This window comes from Ctenopharyngodon idella, chromosome 3, assembly GCF_019924925.1.
Source record: "Ctenopharyngodon idella isolate HZGC_01 chromosome 3, HZGC01, whole genome shotgun sequence".
Lineage (NCBI taxonomy): Eukaryota > Metazoa > Chordata > Actinopteri > Cypriniformes > Xenocyprididae > Ctenopharyngodon > Ctenopharyngodon idella.
In genome coordinates this window covers 45,589-54,446 of record NC_067222.1, presented here as the reverse complement: position 1 = coordinate 54,446, position 8,858 = coordinate 45,589, and the positions used below count along the sequence as shown (strand labels likewise).

At 34.9% G+C, this 8,858-nt stretch overlaps 1 long non-coding RNA gene across 1 annotated transcript; it reads left to right on the top strand.

Annotated features, from left to right (window-relative positions):
* Positions 1-1,419: 1,419 nt before the first annotated feature.
* Positions 1,420-8,858, top strand: LOC127509286 (uncharacterized). The gene is made up of 9 exons (XR_007929194.1): positions 1,420-1,530; positions 2,723-2,851; positions 5,645-5,779; positions 5,969-5,993; positions 6,232-6,621; positions 7,237-7,287; positions 7,465-7,552; positions 7,756-7,809; positions 7,935-8,858. It is a non-coding gene; the product is annotated as an uncharacterized LOC127509286 (long non-coding RNA).

The window sequence follows — 8,858 nt, the reverse complement described above, 5'->3', positions numbered from 1 at the left end:
ATGAGTCGAGGTGTTACGACGTGACCTGAGGCCGGAGGTGGAGCTGCAGGATCCTCATCGCCTGAAGCTGGATCACAGCAGGCCCCAGGTGTAGCCACGCCACTGAGAGGAGGCTGGTGTAGAGCTGAGGGCGTGACATGAGACAGCGAGGGCTGGGTAGCAGGCAAGGTTGTGGGCTGGAGAACGGGCTGAATAGCAGAGGGACTAGGCAAGGCAAGGCAATTTTATTTGTATAGCACATTTCATAGACAATGGTAATTCAAAGTGCTTTACATTAAGTATAATAATAATAATAAAAAAAATAGAACATAAGGAATAGAAATAACAGTAAAAACAGAGAATTTTGCTATCTGGATGGATGAGCTAGGAAGTCTTAGGGAGTTTTTTGTTGTTGTTGTTGTCCTTTCAGAGTGGATCTAAACGGATCTATCCATCAAAGCAGATCTAAATGGATCTTCCTCACACGACAGGACCGCTGTCTGGCTCTACCTGTTAAGGCACTTCAAACTGATAAACAAAGTTTCAATCTCCCCTTTTGCCAAGACACCTCAAACTGCGCCACACAGCCCCAATTCCCCTTCCGGAGATGTCTTATCTATGCAGCGCAGTTCAAATTTCCCCCTTTGGAAAGTGTCCTGACTGTAATCCAGAGATATCTTAACCATGCACCACAGCTCAAATTTCCCCATGGTTTGTCCCCTTATCCAAATTTACCAAATTTTAACCTAATCACAAATGCTTTCTTCCTAATTCTCCCAGCTCTTTCAACCAGACAGCAAGATTTAAAATGCATTAAAAGTCAGAAATAACAAGATGATACATAAAAGATATAAAATACATTAAAAATGAAATAAAAACAGGAAAAGGAATTAAAAGAATAAAGAGATAATACATATAAAATAAAATGCAAACATGTATATGTATATACATATTGTATATACATACATATATATATATATATATATATATATATATATATATATATATATATACATATATGTATATATATGTATATATATATATATATACATATATGTATATGTATATATATATATATATATACATATATATATGTATATATATATATATATATATATATATATATGTATGTATGTATGTATGTATATATATATATATATATATATATATATATATATATATATATATATATAATGTATATATGTATATGTATATATGTATATGTTTCAGTCATCGAGTCACTTTAAACAATCCGTGTTGTTATGACGATGATCAAGAATATTTTCAGTAAGATTAAAATAGCTAGCTGACTAGTTGATCGTGTGAAATCAGGAAACAGGAAACAGTCTGAAGAGAAAGTGCAATACTATCACAGTCACGGTCACACACAGCGCTTCTCTTTCTCATTGGCTATCAGTTTATTACGTAATGTTTCTCGTGTGTTTGGGTTCCCCTCCTCTGTGCCCGGTGAAGCTCATGTACCAAACAAGCGGTGCAAGAGGAATTTCTTTCTGCTCTTATCAACTATATTGTCTCAGCAGTTCGCTTAAGGTATGCCACATGTTCAGTAGGTGATATCCGTTTTAATAGGCTACATTTTCATTGTGAACGATTTTATGACTTATTATATTGTCAAATGATTATATTTTTGAAGTTCACGTGTAAAATGTTTTCGGGGCTCTGAAGTAAATCATTAATGATGATGCACAATATTTAACTCCTCTGTGAGAAAATCATGGTTTTTATTAGAATAATATGTGTCAGTATTTTTTGTCTGCTGTAAACCAGGATCTGTCATGATCCCGCGCGTGTCCTTAAAATAATGACTTTAAATGTCTTTCCATTTCGAAGCGCGAGGCCGTAAAAGTCTAAAATATCTTAAATGGTTCAAAACGTTTTAATGGTAATTTCCGTCTCCTCTCTAATAATTCATAATCTCTTGGTTTCGTTGCACATCAAATTGTATTATTTACATCAAAGTCTGGGCACAGTATGTTTTACATTAAACGAAACGTATAAAACACTTTTATGCAAAAGTTTTATGGGTTTTTTTTTTATTGTAATTTTTTTATTGTACATGTTTTGTAAGTATTGCAAGTATGGCAGTGCCAACACTGACAGTCAAAGGGTTAACACTCAGCGCTTTGCCCGCGCGCGCGCGTGTGAGTGTGTGTGTGTGTGTGTGTGTGTGTGTGTGCAGCGTAAACTTTCGATTTACTTTAACCAATCACAGTGAAGTCTGTTCGCGGATTGTGTTTATTGGTGTCTCATTTCGAGCATAAGTCATCGAGCATTTTTTCTACTGTATCTATTTGTTTTGCTGACTATTTATTATGAAGGTTCTGTTTAGAATAATGTATTAAGATTGACTCATTTGTAGCACAAATGGGTTTGTATTTTTATTTTATGTTTTTTTGTTGTTGTTGTTGTTATTGTTAAAGTTTTCCAGATTTTGCAGTAGAGATCTATACTTTAACTTTCATTATTTCATAGTTACAGCGCCCTCATGTGCCTAACATATAAACATACTTTCATCTAAAATGTGATGCTTTGTATGGAAAAGATTGAAATTGAGGTTATTTGTTGAAAACATCATATTTTAAGAGTTATTTTCAGTGGTTTAAATGCACATCACTACAGCTTTTCCACATTTGTTTAAATGTTTGTTCTTCAACACGTCATACAATATTAATATATTGCAGTCATTTGGTTCTTTGGTTAAAACATTTATCTTTTTTTCCAGCACTAAAACATGAACAGAATCAATAAAACATGTGGAGAGATTCAGACTGAAGGAGGGTTCGAATACAGACTTCTGTCTAATATACTGAATCAAACCAGTAATGACTGTGAGCAGAGCTGGTATTCAGAGGTGAGTGTGTGTTTCTGTCCTCAAACTACACTATTACACACACACACACACTTGTATATGTGGTTTATAGGGACTGTCCATAGGCGTAATGCTTTTTATACTGCACAAACTGTACCTTCTATCCCCCTACTCTACCCCTACCCCTAAACCTACCCATCACAGGAAACTGTCTGCGTTTTTTGAATTTCAAAACACTCTTTAGTATGTTTTTTAAGCCATTCGGTTTACGAAGACACAGGAAGTGTCCTCATAAACCATGTTTACGTTGTAATACCCATGTCATTATAAACCACAAACCGTGGTTCGGCTGTAGGTAATCACAGAGTGCAGATATATCAGTTTGATATTGTGTTTATACAACATTTCGACGGCACGAGTGTGTAAATAAATGACAAACAACAACAGAGTGTCTTTAAAACCCTCTTTTGTGCAGAACTAGGCCTACTTCTTTCCGCCACAGATTCAAATCTCAAGTTTACAATTTAACAGATACGTTACTAATTCTAAAACATCACCCCAGAACTAATAACGAAGGAACGTTGAGTTGCTTCATTGTATTAGTGTATTATCACTGTATTATGTAGAGCATTATGAGAGAGAGATCACCTGATCGAGAATTACCTGAAGAGAATTTATCTTTGTCCTTTTAACAGTTAAGGGGATTTCCGACAGCGCTAAAACAACTTCCTTGTTTAGTGTTATGACATTCGGCACCGAAGCTTCGAAGCTTGTATCAAAAAAACGAAACATCTTGAAGCACTGTAATGGTGCTGGATTCGTTGGTTTTGCCATAACCACGTGATCTGTGACGTCTGAAGCTTCATTCTCTCAGAACTACATTACTGCATCATATTCTGATTCAAATAACGCAAACCTCTTGTCATTCACTTCTTTGATAAGAACAAATGAAGAGTTTGGTTCCAAAACGCGATAAGTTTTCCTTATCTGCTTTGTACTTTGTGATCAACAAAAACAGAAAAATGAATACTTTTGACGGCATTGATGAACCTGTGGTGGTTTCTGCGGTGGGGAAGAAACGCAAGTAATTGAAATGTAATCATTTACGTGAGGAGATTAAGAAGATGCTTGTTCTACGACAGCATCAAACTTCTGACGCGGTCCACAAAGCTGAATCATGAACAGTTTTTAAAAGCCGTTTTTAATACCAATGTACTCTTCAAATGTGGTTATTTTAACCGTGCGGTGGCGCCAGATACTCTTTAATCGGTAATGACAAATCATTAATTTATAACATTAACAAGATGACCCGTTGAATTCATTTTGGGAGCGACGACTGAATGTATTTTTAGTCAAATGCCTGTATATAAGATAAATATTGGCAAAGTTCAGACTCTGTCATATATGTGAAAAAAACGTGTCATGGACTTATTGCATTGTGGGAAAATAATACGTTATAATAATCATAATAAATAAAATAATATGTTTTTATAATAAACTTTTTAAAATCAAAATGTAGATTTGAATTTTTAATGTTTTTATAACCAAAAGATGCTATGTGAAAGTTTGAAACAGAAAATAGTGGTTTTCATCTTGCCACTTTCTTGGTAAAGAAAACACCTTTTTACTCAAATTAATCAAAATGGAGTTATTGCGTTTTGGAACCAAACTCTTCAAATTATACTACGAATAAATATTTATGTGTAGTTTTGTGCATGTTCAGTTTGTATTAATAACCATTCACAAGCATTTCATTTCATTTCATTCCACTATAATATTCAGTTATTTTGATCATATGCCTACATTAACCTTTTCCATATTTTCATAAATTTATTCTCAGACTCATTTGTTCATACATTGTGTAAGTAGAATGAAACACGAAAGACTGATATTTCTATAGACTAAATATTTTTATTTCTTTATTTAGTTTTCGTAGCACAAACTGATGTATTACGATACTGTCCAACAATGATGCAAAGGCAGCTTCTTGTGATGCTGTTAGTGTGCACCGTGTTGAACAGGTTCAAGTAATAAACCATTTTATGATACAGTTCTCAGTGTTTCGCAAAACTTAATTTCAACTTCAACCAGTCCCTTTCAAAATAAAAGTCTTTTGGGACTGAATCATTCAGTCTTTGCTGCCATCTAATGGCGTGTTAATGCAACTTTCACTGAAATCCATGTCACGAACAATATTTAGCAATACCAAATACGGCATATTATTTATATAAAATAATATTTATTGAACAACTTTTAAATAAACAACAACAATAGCCATTATAAAAGACAATAGGAAATAGACACAATCATACAATTCAGTCAAACGTACATAAGCAGCGCTCTAGAACAGGATTTAAGTTAAATAGATCCTAAATATAAAATTATGAAAGTTAACATAGCCTTTTTGCACATTTGAGGTCTAAATAACTACATTCTCGCCTAAAAAAACTCTTAAACTACATCCCGTGACACAATAACAGTAGTATTTGCAAAAATATGGTGGATTTGCTCGACCGCCATGACAGTCGCCGCAAGCGGAGTGACACAAACGCTGAAACTGTTCCAGTGCTGATACTGGATTATTGCACAGCTTGAGACGGCTCTCAGCCAATCAGATTCAATGAGTAGGTTTATGGATAGAGTAGTGAAGGAGCATAGTATGTCGAGTCATCATTTAGTCTCATATAAAACATCTTGTCTTTGCGGGGCCCAACCAATTTTACTATCTTTGTGAGGACATTTGGTAATTTCTGACCAAAACATATCTGTCCTTAAACTACACCATCATACTCACTAAAATGCATTACTTGATCCTCTTGTGTTTGATTTGTTCAGGACGGGCGTCTGTTAGCAGATCCATCGAATCCAGACAAACTGATGTATCCTGTGATGTCCATCTCATCTGATCATCTCGTCACTTCTCACTGTGTGGATGAACTTCATCATGAGATTCAGTGTCATTCTAAAAGAGTAAATCAACTCAATCTCTCTCAACATTCATCTGTTTTCATATTTAAACAGAAAATATGATCTTGTTCTTTTAATTTGACTATAAATCATTAGAGCTGCAGTTCAACATGAACACAATAAACTCACACAGTAATGAATCCTTCATGAACTCTGTAAAAGCAGCTCTGATGACTCTTTCTTTCATTTCAGATCACACATGAGACCGTGTTCAGAGGTGAGAGAGACACTTCAATTCTCATCATGATGTTTATGATGGACAGATGATCCTTAAAGACACACTTCACACTGATATATCCCTTATGTCGTTCCAAACCTGAATGACTTTCTTTCCTCCATGAAACACAAAAGCAGATTTTTGAAGAGAACCTCATTGTTTTTGGTCCATGAAAGTAAAGTCATAGAGGTTTGGAGCAGAGGTTGCGTTAACCGAATTTTTTTTTTTTTTTTTGCAGTGACGGAAAAATCTGAAGGCCGTCCGTCATTTTGACAGATTACACTGAGGCTGATGTAGCTTGTAATTCCCACCCCTGTCCAGTTGGTGGTGAGTGTGCTCCAGTGTGGCAGCAGAGCGCGAGTTCAGTCTCCAAAATAAAAGGAAAACGATGCGTTTGATTACACACAGGCGAGCACCCAATTTAAGTCCATTTTATAATAATAAAGTTATAATACCTATACTTACATAATTAAGTTTCTAATCCAGTTCGTTTTGTTTTAAATGGTTTGTTTTATTTTTCTTGCTGACTATCAAGTTCACGGTCAACGAATGGCTTTTCTGAGGTAAAATGTTACGTGACATTGTTTCCAACACTGATTGAACTGATTAAGACGTGATGCAGATTTCGGTAAGCTACTGTATATTTCAACATAATATTTTCTGTTGTTCATTCATGTTTATTTCGTTCTGTAAAGTAGTAAAGAGGAAGGGATGATCGCGTTCACTCACGATCCGTGACAACTGTTCAAGATGAAAACTGAAAAGTGACGCACAGTCATAATAACTTTATTTTCATAATATAAATAAATGCATAGCCTATTTGCTTATCCTGTAAGCTCATGAATAAAAATGAAATGAAAAATACACAAATTAAAATGATAGGTAATAATTGAATATGACGGGATTTTTACTATCCTGTCCGTCAAAATGACGGACAGTGCGAAAGTCTATCGCGATCTCTGGTTTGGAGTGACATGAAGGAGAGGAAATGATGACTGAGATTCACTTCTGATACACTTCAAACACATTCATTATGAGAATCTGCCTCGACATTATTGCAGATGTTCATTAAAGGAGACACACACATCTGTCCTGATTCAGATCAAACTCTGTGTTTAAGTGAATCTGTCCTGATTCAGATCAAACTCTGTGTTGAAGTGAATCTGTCCTGATTCAGATCAAACTCTGTGTTGAAGTGAATCTTCTGTAAGTGAATCATGATGATTATGAATGTGTTTTTCAGTGTTTAACGACACAGACTCCAGCGGCGGATCGACACAAACTCCAGATTCACGTGAGTTCAGATGATGATTGAGTCTGAAATATCTGACTGATGATCACATATAAGACACATGCCAAAGTTTAGAGAAAGAGAAGAAATATATAATATATAGCTCATTCATTCAGATGATTGTATTGTGTTGTTGTTTGTGTCGATCAGATCTGATTTTATATTGTGTGGCTTGTTTAGATCAGTTCTGGTGGATTTGTGCTCTTTTCTTCATCACGGTTGTTCTTCTGCTCTTGATCTGTTTCATGCTGCGTAAAAGGATCTTCAGGTGAGTCACGAGTGATTCATTGTGTTTTAAAATAGTCATGGAAACTAAATTATAAAACTGACTTTATAAGTGAAAATATTATTTATCATTTTACTCCTTTATCAAACCATGGCGTATCTGACATAAAGTCATATTTAATGAAGAAATCAGTGTAAAAAACACTTTCATTATAGCAATATTTAATGATCAGAATCTGTTTTCAGTTGTGTTTCGAGAGCAGTGACACGAATCTTTCAGCACAGTGATTCAGAAAACAGGTGAGTGAATCAAACTGAGAGAAAGAAAGACTTGGAAGTGAGTTTCTGAATCAGATGGATGATGTTTTAAGTTTCAGTTCAGACTCTGTGAATGAATCTGAATGCAGGTCATGTATTTCTCTCAGGGATCCTGAATCTGGAGTCCAGATGAAGCTCAGATCTGATGCTCCTGATTCACTGAATCAATCTGAATCTGAACAGTTAAACGGCTCCTTGTCCAGAGCATGATCAGTGTGAATCAGCTCAGGGCTGAACGTCATTGTGATCTTTGACATTATGAAGGGAGATTCAGTTCATTTTGAGCTTCTCAACTGTGTTCATTCCCTCATCTGTTCTCTGTTTTATTAATGCATGGTTTAGTTATAGCGTCCTGAACGCTGAAGATGTTTATTTCTGCATTTTCTTTTGTTGGTTAGTTTAGTTCTCTAACTTTAGTTGTTTTTTTTTGTTATATTTAGTTTTTTTTTATCGCTCCTTCCTCTCCTCCAGATCTTTTGTTGTTTATTCTTGTTACGTTGTATATATTGTAAATATCTACTTTATTACTTTACCTTTATATTAATTCACTTATATTTAATGGAATTAAAACTTTGCAACGATATTGCTGGTTGTCTGTCCCTTTTCCTTTTGCCATCCCATTACTGCCATTACACACATAATATTCCTAGACAAAATAACATCTAACTAATGAGGGACGTAACAAGCCCAAAGAACCCTTTGTGCCAAAAGGGTTTTTTCTCCTTATATAGAACCTTTTTGGCAAAAAGCGTTCTTTAAAGTTGGTTAAAGAACCCTAGGGTTCTATATAGAACCCCAAAGAACCTTTTTTTCTAAATATAGTAATTATGTGTCTGATTCTCAATTTCCAACCTATTTTGGGTTCATTTTAAGCCAGACATATTGTCGAGAAGAGTCCGACAATTGAGATGAACTTTACTGATAAATTTCTGCCAAAAGAACCACATAAAGCAAAAGAACTTAGGGTTGATATGGTTGATTTGATTACTCAAGGTTTGCAAAAAGAGCAAGACAAAATCTCGAAGAAGCAA